The sequence below is a fragment of the Myodes glareolus genome, chromosome 3, assembly GCF_982192425.1.
Source record: "Myodes glareolus chromosome 3, mMyoGla1.1, whole genome shotgun sequence".
Classification (NCBI taxonomy): Eukaryota; Metazoa; Chordata; class Mammalia; order Rodentia; family Cricetidae; genus Myodes; species Myodes glareolus.
The window spans coordinates 78,605,501-78,617,554 of record NC_142028.1 but is presented as its reverse complement, the minus strand read 5'-3'; the positions used below and the strand labels follow the sequence as shown (position 1 = coordinate 78,617,554).

The 12,054-nt window shown below is 40.7% G+C and overlaps 1 protein-coding gene across 3 annotated transcripts in view; it reads right to left on the bottom strand.

The window, feature by feature from the left end:
* The window catches only part of Cyp4x1 (cytochrome P450 family 4 subfamily X member 1), an 81,052-nt gene extending 69,945 nt beyond the window's left edge, over positions 1-11,107 (bottom strand). The window contains exons 1-2 of one of the 3 annotated variants that reach the window (XM_087904723.1): positions 10,964-11,107; positions 2,209-2,332 (exon numbers count right to left, since the gene is read on the bottom strand). The gene's annotated coding sequence lies outside the window, so the exon portion shown is untranslated. Of the gene's footprint in view, positions 1-2,208; positions 2,333-3,295; positions 3,416-10,664; positions 10,683-10,963 lie in introns of those variants that run through there. The other 2 variants (XM_087904725.1, XM_087904724.1) reach the window with 2 other exon arrangements.
* Positions 11,108-12,054: the final 947 nt, after the last annotated feature.

Below are 12,054 nucleotides of genomic sequence, written 5' to 3'. Positions count from 1 at the left end.
CAGGCTGGAAGACACATACATATATGTATGTATGTATGTATGTATGTATGTATGTATATATATATATATATATATGTGTGTGTGTGTGTGTGTGTGAGAGAGAGAGAGAGAGAGAGAGAGAGAGAGAGAGAGAGAGAGAGAGAGAGAGTAAGTAGGCAGAGTCAAAGAGACACCACGGAGCTGCCAGAAGAGAAAGACGCAAGCAGACACATTCGGAACCTTGCCAGTAGGCCACGAGCCTCATGATAAAATATAAAATAATAGAAATGGGTTAATTTAAGAGATAAGCGTGAGCTAGAAATATGCAAAACTATTAGGTCAAGCAGTGTTGTAATTAAAACAGTTTCTGTGTGGTTATTTCGTGGCTGAGCAGCCAGGAGCAAACAAGTGATCTCCCCACTACCGTTCTGCATCCACATAACTAGGAACCTGTGTCTGACCCAGCACACCAGTTGCAAAAACTGCTCTCTTGTTTTTTCATCTCCAAAGAAAATATATGCTGTAATTAGATTTTAAAGTGAAAAACATTTCCATGGCAGGACCAATCCCCCAATTACTGAGGTTTAACAGGAGAATATTGGTTTAGAAAAAAACTTTCCCCCCAAAGAAACATGAAAATGTAATAGAAAATAGGTCTGTGGGGCTGGAAAGATCTCTCAGTGGTTAAGAGAACTGACTGCTCTTCCAGAGGACCAGGGTTCAATTTCCAGCACCCACATGGCAACTCACAAATGTCTGTAACTCCAGTTCTAGGGGATTTGACACCCTCACACAGACAGACATACATGCAGGCAAAACTCCAATGCACATTGAAAAAAAGGAAGAAGAAAATAGGTCTCTAAAGTAGAAACTTTATTGTGAAAAGAGTCATTAATACAGCTACCACGGATACACCTTAAGGTGTTATTCATTAAACTTAAAAAGACAACATTAGCTATCTAACAAAACGCTAAGTGTAAGAAACCCTCATTTGAGCCATAGGTCAGGGTTGTTGAAGAGATTCCCCAACCATTACAGGCTATTGATGTTGACCATGGTCTGATCCCCACCCCTCCTTCAAACAGGAAGAAAGTAAGTTTGTTTTGCTGCAGACACCATGCACTTTGGACACAAGGCCCAGAGGATTGAGCTGGATCTGACTTGAAAGCCTGAGGACTCGCTTTCACAGTACCAGAAACTGTCTTGCAAGCTTTCAAAGGAGGCAGCAACCAATAATCTTACCCAGCTATGGTGCCCATGAATCACAGGGACCAGTAGGGTGCAATAGTGGCATACACACATACCTTGGTAGTAATCAACAATTCTCTAACTGAATTTGGGGCTTATTCAACAAGAGGGAAATCATGCCTTGCCTGATACTGGAAACTACCCAGGGCTAGTGAAGTCATGACGGATCTTGGTGGAGAACCTACTACTGCCACTTTACTAAACCCACATAATCTCTAACTACATTCCAAACATTTATCTTTATACCCACAGATAAATGTATTTCTCACCCTGCATCAAGAAAATTTTACTTTATAAGTGATGTAGATATATTATAATTTCAAAAAATAATGAAGAAATGCAAAACTAGTGAAACACTAACAAGGATGGACCATTAGAAATAAACCTGATCAAATGCAGACTTGTGAAGTCTAGTCCTCACTGATACATCTACAACTCAGGTTCCAGGATCATTGTGGGTAAAGGGGCAGAAAGATTACAAGAAATAGAGGACCAGGATGTTTGCTAAGAGACTGTGTCTTTTAGAAATGTCAGAGAAGCTACATGCAGTCTCACCAGTATAATTGCCTAAACAAGACCAGGACAAGGATGACACCAATAGACATGCTAACATGGGAGGGAGGTATCTTCTCTAGGGAAGAGCACAGCAATTGGTAAGTCCTGAAAGCATGTATCTATACCAATAACATTATACAGAGTGGGCATGATATATTTATATATCTAGGTTTGTGTGTGTGTGTGTGTTTCAATAATTAAAAGAAGTCATAAATTTGAAAGAGAATGGGGAACATACATGGTAAGTGTTGGAGGGAAGAAAGAAGAGGGAAATGATGTAATTTAGTTATAATCTCCCAAAAAAGTAATAATAAAAAAGAAATGCAAAATAGTGTCTTACTCACAGGGACAATAATATAAAGCTAAAAACCCGAGGAATGTTTAAGGATGCTTTCATCTGAAAAACCGGCAATCAGAGCTTATTACCTCCCGTATCCAAAGTCTGAGCTCTTTGCTTAGTTGGTCTCTTCAGAAATTTGTAGATATCAGGGGTCACCCATACTCTCTGAGTTTCTTTGCGCTTCAACCACATGGGCATTATATACGGTACCTGAACACCAAAGGATAAAAAAAATAAAGAGTAAGTGCTTAGTTTCGTTCGTATTCTGTCTCACTAAACCCCTATAACCTTTCCTCCTATTCTTTGGCCGAAATCGGGTTCGTGATCCCTCCTAAATAATTCTTTGATGTATACTTTATAAGTTCTTATCTTTTAGATGGAGATGTCCTACATAGATTAATTTGCTTGAATATGTGGTAGCTGGTCGACTGGTGCCATTATTTTAAGAGGGTGTAGAACATGAGGCTTTAACTGGTGGGCATAGAGCTATAGAGGTGACCTATAAAAGTCATAGACCAGCCCTGCATTTGCTTTATGGTCTGCTTGGACGAAACAAGCCTTACCACTAGCTTCTGTTACTAGAGAAGAAACCACCATGTCCCTAAGGCCATGATGGACTAATGCCCAAAACCACAAGCAAAGATAAAACCTTCCTCCTTTTCACCTATCATTCCATTGTTATGATAAATATCATGATGAAAAGCAATTTAGGGAGAACAAGTTTACTTCCGTTCACAAGCTAAAGTCTGTCATTGAGGAAATTCAGGGCAGGAACCCAAGATGAGCCTGCTCGCTCTTTCACAGAGTGTTACTGTTGTGGAGTTGGAGAATACTGGAAGGCAGCATGAACTTTATCCAGTTTTAATTTGTGAAATCTTATTTAAGCTGCAACTGACTACAGCCTCCTTAGTCTGATTGGAGTCTGCTACCCTGACTGAAGCTGGGAGAAGTCTTTTGTTTTGTTTTGCCTTTTGCTTTTTAAAAACTTTTTTATTTATTCTTTCTGCCTTTCACATCATATCTCCACATCATGTCTCCCTATCTCAGCCATCTACCTTCCCCCACCCCCACAAAACAAAGCAAAATAAAATTTAAGAGAAGAAAGGGAGAAGTTTTGTGATAGAAGCTGCACTGTGATACAGTGAGTTCCACAGTCGACCCTTTTATCCATACACTTTTACAGGCAGGCATTCATCCCAAGGAATCGCTGGTCTGGTTCAAGGCACTGGTCCCTGCTACACCATCGATGCTGGGCCCTCACTGGGACTCTTCCTGGACATCCCTTTGCTGCACTGTGTCATAGAGAGCCTGCAGCCCTGGGTCTGCAGGACTGACAACCCTCGTCCCTTCTTGTGCTCCAGGACATCACAGATGGGGTGGATGTTGGGGTGGGTTAACACATAACCCTGGTTCTGGGCTTGGATAGTGGCAGGGTTGGTCAGTCTGCCAGCTTTCTCCTATGTTTGCCACCAGGGTTAGCTCTCTAGCATTAACCTGGCTAGTTTACTCCTTGCAGTGAGGAGCAAGGGGTAGCGCCATTTCTGGGAGAAGGGTTTTTAAAGCCGAAAGCCACAGTCACACAACTACTTCATTTCTACAGACATGTACTTTTGCAGGTGTGAGAAAACATCCCAGGTCTTTTGCCAGAGGCAATTGATGGAGTTTACAGAAATTAAATAAGCAGTTACTTTATCATCTCACAACAGTTATTCATTGTGAGGAAGGAGTAATGGGATTTGTTAATGGTCAACATTTCTGGCTGAACATTAGTTTAACAGTCTCAAATTGCTGACAGGACTGGCCTCAGGCCTCTAAGATGGTTGCTTTGGTCAAAAATGAAGTCACTTTAACTGCTACATTCCCTGCTGGCTCTGGCTCTTATGAATCAAATCATTGATTCACAAACATGTTGGGTAAAGGTTGATATTGAGTCGATAGGGTTTGTAAAGTTAATATCTTAACTATGTTCATTCTCCTTTTTATATACATAAATAGTCAATTTATGATACAAGGGCTTATGGTAATACTCAGAAGCAAAGGAAGGAGGGGGCCTGTTATTGCAGTTAAGAGGATGGTGATTCATGGGGACCAAGAGTAAAGAGATTGATACTGGTTAGAGGCCTCAGTCCATTCTTTTCCTTTATGACCCAGATTATTTTGCTTTGGTGGTAGTGGGGTGGTTGCCTAAGTGATTTTATACCACATGATCATATCAACCAAGTCCTCTTGACATGTTCTCTCCTTGACCTTAGTAAAGATGTCTGTTAGCCTCATGGTTGCTCATGGTTATTTCCATCTTGATGAAATAAGTCATCAGCCAAGATGGTAGAAAGCCACACGGTTGTTATTTACACCAAGGTGAGCCTATCAGGCAGTCAACTGCTTTTTCTTCAAAAAGCACAAGCAAGAGTTGCTTCCAAGTTCCATACACAGCACACTGTATATTTTTAACTATCAGCCCTTTTGCTACAAGTTTCAAGTTAACTTTTGGTGCAGATTTCACAGTTTTAAAAAACCATACCCAAATGAGTTTCCAAATATTGAGATACAGAAAGTTTGCATAATAGTCTTATATATAGTGCCTTTTCCTGGGCTTTTCTGCTTTGCTCTCTCCTTGCCTGTCACAGAGTCAGATGACCCTCTGACCCAGGATAGAGATTTGGGAAGGAACTTTTAAATAAGAATGCTTGGGTTGAAAGAGGGAGGGCCATAATCCAACTGAAGAACCAGATGTTTTAAAAAAGAGTAGAATAGCATAAAACAATATCTTAATATTACCCATATCCAGAAAATAACTGAATGTAGGCAGAATTTTCTGTCCTGCCAGCCAGCTTCCCAATAACCACACAGAGACTTGTTAATTATAAATGCTTAGCCAATAGCTTAGGCTTATTACTAACTAGCTCTTAGAACTTAAATTAATCCACATTTCTTATCCACATTCTATCACGTAGCTTGGTACCTTTCCTCAGCACAGTATGCTTATCTTGCTTCTCCCAGTGTCTCCTGATGACTCCACCCTCTTCATCCCAGAGTTCTCTCCCTCTCTGCATGTCTCGCCTAGCTTCTTCCTGCCTAGCTATTGGACCTTTAGCCCTTTATTAAACCAATGAAAGCAACACATCTTCACAGTGTAAAAAAAAAATTTCACAACACTTGAATTCCTCAAAAACTGAATCTAATGGCAAGAGGGAGCAAGCAGAGCAGGCAGAAAACAAAGAAGGCTGAGCGACAAGAGATTCTGAGATTCAATGGTAGAAGCTGTATCAATCTTCAAGAATTAGAAAATTTAATGTTTATCAGGCTGGGATACAGGGTCTTTGATGAGGGTCTCCCACAGGAGCACATGGATCAGCAGGCAGCAGAGCAGGGGTTTATGGTGGTGGGGGTGCTCTGTGCTGGGGTGACTGGCATCACCCTAGCTAGTGCAGAGTAGTGGTGGCAATCAGAACTCCATGGTCTGAGACAGTAGTCAGCTGAAAGTACAAGCATTAAAAGAAGACACCCTTCAGAAGCAGAGTGAGGTAAAATGATCACAAACAGTAACTCCTCTGAGGGAAGATTCTAGTAACTGAGAGGCCAAGGGTGTCATAGTGAAGCACTTGCTGGCTCAGCTAACTTCCTTATACAGCTCAGGGCCACCTGCCCAGGGAGAATATACCCATATCAGGATGAGACCTCCTGCATCAATGAACAAGCAAAACAACTTCCCACAGACATGCCCACAGGCCAATCTGTTTTGGCAGTCCTTCAATTAACATTCCCTTCTCAGATGGCTGTCAGATTGACAGTTAAAGCTTACCAGGACACTCCCTTTAAAAAGTTCAAGTAGGAATTTATTGGCTGGGACCTCAGAAGACCTGTGAAGCACAGGCTGTGACTGCACAGAGCTGACCAACCGCCAAGTGCTGGGCATTGGGGCAAAACCCTGGGTTCCTCCCCAACCTGCCTCAGCTTCATTAGCAAGCCAGCAGGCACATTTCCTGCAGGCAGACTGCTCCAACACCCCCACCTCATTGATCAGACCCTGTAAGATACAAGTCCCACCCCACCCCCTAAATCCACCCATTCTCCGCAACCTCAGAGGAACTCTGAAGCACAGACTGCGACTGCACAGAGCAGACCAAGAGCAGCTCCCAAAGACACAGACACCAACTGCAAGGTTTGTACCAAGAGACAAAGACACTGCTGGCACCAACTGGAGGAAGAAATGGGTAGGCACCAATCAAAAATTTATTCAACAACCTAAGAAGCAACACAATAACACTAGAAGCCAGTGGTCATACATCCTAACCCAGAGGAAACAGAAGAAAACTATTTTCAGTATAACTTTATGAGGATGATGAAGACACATAAAGAGGAAATGGAAAATTCCTTTAAAGAAATGGAGAAAAAGACAAACAAAAAAATTGGAAGAAATCAATAAATCTCTTAAAGAGTCCCAAGAAAGCCAAGAAAAACAATCAAACAGGTGAAGCAAACAGTTCAAACAGTTTAAGACTTGACAATGGAAATAAGGCAATAAAGAAAACACAAACTGAGGGAATTCTGGAAATGGAAAATCTGGGTAAATGAACAGAAACTACACAACCAATCAAGAGATGGAAGAGAGAATCTCAGGTGTTGAAGATACGATAGAGGAAATAAAGGTCAAAGAAAAAGTTAAATCCAACAAATTCTTTTTATTTTATTTTACTTTAATTTTATGTACATTGGGGTTTAATCCAGATGCATGTCTGTGTGAGGGTGTCAGATCCCCTGGAATTGTAGTTCCAGACAGTTGCGAGCTGCCATGTGGGTGCTGGGAATTGAACCCTCGGTTCTCTGGAAGAGCAGTCAGTGCTCTTAACCACTGAGCAATCTTCCCAGCCCAATCCAACAAGTTCTTGACACAAAACATCCAGGAAATCTGGGACACCATGAAAAGACCAAACCTAAGAATAATAGGAATAAGAGAAGGTAAAAGAACTCCAACTCTAAGACACAGAAAATATATTCAACAAAATCATAGAAGAAAACTTTCCCAACCTAAAGGAGGATATGTCTATGAAGGTACAAGAAGCTTACAGAACACCAAATAGTCTGGGCCAAAAAAAAAAAAAAGTCCCCTTGCCACAAAGTAATCAAAATGAAAAACATACAGAATAAAGAAATAATATTAAGAGCTGCAAAGGAAAAAGGCCAAATAACATATAAAGGCAGACCTATCAGAATTACAGACGACTTCTCAATGGAAAACCTGAAAGCCAGAAGGTCCTGAACAGATGTGGTACAGACACTAAGAGACCACGAATGCAAGCCCAGACTACTATATCCAGCAAAGCTTTCAATCACCATTGATGAAGAAAACAAGATATTCCATGACAAAACGAGATTTAAACAATACCTATTCACAAATACAGCCCTACAAAAAGTACTGGAAGGAAAACTTCAACCCAAGGAAGCTAATTTCACCCACAAAAACACAGGGAATAGACCAAAAAACTCCAAAGAAGGGAAACACACAAACGAAAATAACAGGAATTAACAATCACTGGTCATTAATATCTCTTAATATCAATGGACTCAATTCTCCTATAAAAAGACACAGGCTAACAGAATGGATATGAAAGCAGGATCCATCCTTCTGCTGTATACATGAAACACACCTCAACCTCAAAGACAGGCATTACCTCAGAGTGAAGGGTTGGGAAAAGATTTTCCAATCAAATGGACCTGAAATAAGCGGGTGCAGCTATCCTAATATCTAACAAAATAAACTTTAAACTAAAATCAATCAGAAGAGATGGAGAAGGACACTTAATACACATCATAGGAAAAATCAATCAAGACAAAGTCTCAGTTCTGAACATTTATGCCCCAAGTATAAGAACAACTACATATATAAAAGAAACATTATTAAAGTTTAAATCGCACGCCAAACCCCAAACACTAATAGCAGAAGACTTCAACACCCCACTCTCCCTAAGGGATAGGTCAATCAGACAGAAACTTAACAGAGAAATAAGAAAACTAACAGATGTCATGACTCAAATGAACTTAACATCTATAGAACATTTCACCCAAACAGAAGAATATACCTTCTTCTCAGCACCTCATGGAACCTTCTCTAAAACTGATCACATACTCAGAAGCAAAGCAAAACTCAACAGATACAAAAAAAATTGGAATAACCCCCGTGTCTTATTGGATCACCATGGTTTAAAGTTAGAATTCAACAACACTAATTGTAGAAAGCCTACAAACTCATGGAAATTGAGCAGTACTCATGAATCACCCCTGGGTCAAGGAAGAAATAAAGGAAGAAATTAAAGACTTTCTAGAATTCAATGAAAATGAAGGCACAACAAACCCAAACCTATAGGACACTATGAAAGTAGTCCTAAGAGGAAAATTTATAGCACTAAGAGCATACATAAAGAAAGTGGAGAAATCTGACACTTGTGACTTAACAGCACACCTGAAAGCTCTAGAACAAAAACAAGCAGACTCACCCAGGAGGAGCAGACAACAGGAAATAATCAAATTGAGGGCTAAAATCAATAAAATTAGAAACAAAGAAGACAATACAAAGAATCAATTAAACAAAGAGGCAGTTCTTTGAGAAAATCAACACGATAGACAAACCCTTATCCCAACTAATCAAAAGGCAGAGAGAGAACATTTAAATGAACAAAATCAGAAACGAAAAGGTGGACATAACAACAGAACCAAGGAAATACAGAGAATCATTAGATAATACTACAAAAACCTGCACTCCACAAAATTGAAAAAATGTAAAAGAAATGGAGAGTTTTCTGGATAGGTACCACATACCAAAATTAAATCAAGACCAGGTGAACGATTTAAATAGACCTATAGCCTACAAGGTTCTCAGGGCTGCGTGTGGTGCCTTATGCCTTTAATCCCAGCACTCGGAAGGCAGAAGAGGTGGGTCTTTGAGTTCAAGGTCAGCCTGGTCTACAGAGTGACTTCCAGGGCAGCCATAGTTACATGTCGAGACCCTTAAAACTCGAAAAACAAAGCAACAGCAAAAAATATTTGTCCCCTCCTAGGACATTTTTACAAGTACTGGTTTAGAGAAACATAAATTATGTTTGATTAGAGAATTACCTATATTTTATATTGTTTGTTAAGGTTTTAACTGCTTGAGAAACTGAGTTTTAAAATTTTATTTAAAATGATTTTTTTGCTTTCTTTCTAAGTTTTGTCTAAATATTACACAGAAGTAGCGGCCATTATTGTCTTTTGAGATGTTTAAGACCAACAGCTTGATTCCCTATGCCACTGGGGGACAGAGGGACACAAAGAACAGGCAATATTTAAGTCCATGTCCTCCAAAATCAGGCAGGACTCGGGATTACAACATCCTCTATAATAGGAATTATTAAATGAGGACATGTTTCTTGTGTTCCCAAGGGGAGCCACATGCATAGGTAGGGGGTTGTTATGGGAACCACAGGGTGCTCTATAAGCCCCTAAGGATAATCCCTAAAGCATCTCAGTGGATCTTATCAGTATATGATTATAAACACATGGCAGAAAAGTGTAACTAAAACACTAAATAATTAGTGACATGAGAAAACAAAATTCTACCAGGCACTGACCAAGATTCTCATACTGGAACCTAGTGCTTCTGAAGAAACAGCAAGATGGCTTAGAAAGGACAGTACTCTCATGATTGTTGACCTCCAGGGAATTGCTGTGTTCACCTGTTCAGGATACAAACATATTTTCCAAAAAGGACTCAAAATGCAATATAAGAGAGTCCCACTAAAACACTAAATCACCTATCCTGAGAATTGCAGATCAAAGGATCAGAAAATATATTCAACAAAATTATAGAAGAAAACTTTCCCAACCTCAAGAACGATATCCCTATAAAGGTTCAAGAAGCATACAGAACACTGAATAGACTGGATCATCAAAAAAAAAATCCCCTCGCCATATAATAATCAAAACACAAAACATTCAGATTAAATAAAGAATATTAAGAGCAGCAAAGGAAAAAGGTCAAGTAACTTATAAAGGTAAACCAATCAGACTTACACCGGACTTCTCTATGGAAACCATGAAAGCCAGAAGATCCTGGATAGAGGTACTGCAGAAACAAAGAGACCATGGATGCAAGCCCAGACTACTATACCTAGCCAAGCTATCATTCACTATCAATGGTGAAAACAAAATATTCCAGGATAAAAACAAATTTGAACAATACATAGCTACAAATCCAGCCTTACAGAGAATATTAGAAGGAAAATCACAACCCAAGGAATCCAACATTCTCAACACTGCCTACAATACCTCAGACATCTAGCGACCCTTTACAAGCACAACTCAAAGAAGGGAAACACACACACTCTACTACTCAAAAAAAAAAAAAAAGGAAAATAACCAGAGTCAACAACCACTGGTCATTAATATCACTTAATATCAATGGACTCAATTGATATTAAGTGATAATTAAGTGATAAAAAGGCACAGACTTAGAGATTGGATACAATAACAGGATCCAACGGTCTGCTGTTTACAAGAAACACACCTCAACCACAAAGACAGACATCTACTCAGAATAAAGGGTTATGTTCTCCACACTCTAAGCTAGCGTTATATGAGAAGAGGGAGCCACAGTTGAGAAAAAATGCGTCCATCGGATTGGCCTGTAGGCAATTTTCTTAATTAGTGATTACTAACTCCTAATTAGTAACTCATTAGGCCTGTAGGACATTTTCTTAACTAGTGATTGAAACGAGAGTCCCTTCCCCACTGCATTGGAGCCATCCCTGGGCAGGTGGTCCTAGAGTATAAGAAAGCAGGCTAAGCAAGCCATGGGGAACAAACCAGTGAGCAGCACTCCTCCTTGGTTTCCTCTTCAGTTCTTGCCTCCAGAGTTCCTGCCCAGAGCTTCTGCCCTGACTCCCCTCAGGGCCGGGGTGTGACCCGAGAGTTGAAAGCTGAAACAAACCCTTTTCTCTTCAAGTTGCTTCTAGTTACACTGTTTTGTCACAGCAACAGGAACCCTAACTAAAACATCAAGTAAGGATTTGCACTTTGTCGTTAAAAGTGACTCCAAGGGCCAACTTCAGATAAGCTGATCTACAAACCTAAGGATGTGGTTTGAATGAGAAGTGTTCTCCTGAGGTTCATGTAAGAGAGCCTCATGGTGTAATAGGAAGCTCAGGGGAAGGTGTTTCTGAACTGGCCCTTGTCTATTTTTTTTCTATCCACCTTTAGTAGGACAAGCTAATGTGAAGAAAGCAGTAGCCATTGCCATGGTTGAGAGACGACGGCTTTAGTAGAGAGGCAGCCTCGAAGCTGCATAGACAGTGGAACTGGGGAGCAGCCAGCAGTGATAGTGGCAGAGCCTCGGGAGAGGCAGCAGAGAAGCAGTGGTGACAGCGTCAGCATGAGGCAGTAGTGAAGCCATAGCAGAGACAGTGGAGGAAGCATCCGCGACATTGGCAATGACAGTGACGTAAAGGAATAAAGGTTTCGGGTCTCTTAGCTGAAACCATGGCACTAACCAATGGCAGTGGCTGAAGAACTCCACGCCTGCTGGACCTAGACAAGAGCTACAACACGCATCACTCTAGAGCTAAGGGTTCTAATTCCCAAGGCCCAGACACGCACTGGATCAGCAGAATGCCACCTGCTGCTCAAACTGTTCCCAAGACTTGCTGACATCAGAAGTTGAGGGTTAAAAGTTGCCAAGGATGGAGTACTGGCAGTTTCTCTTCACTGCCCTATGGTTTCTAGCCAAGCAGAGCCAATGAACCCAGTCCAGCGGTAAGTGGGAACCTATTGAGAGTCCTCTCAGTTCACATGGAGGTATTGACAAAGTATGCAAGCTGCACCCACATTCCTCACAGGGTATGTTAAAGGAATGTTGACTGTGTGCCCTGGGAGGTTTGCCCTCTAAAGCAATTTTACAG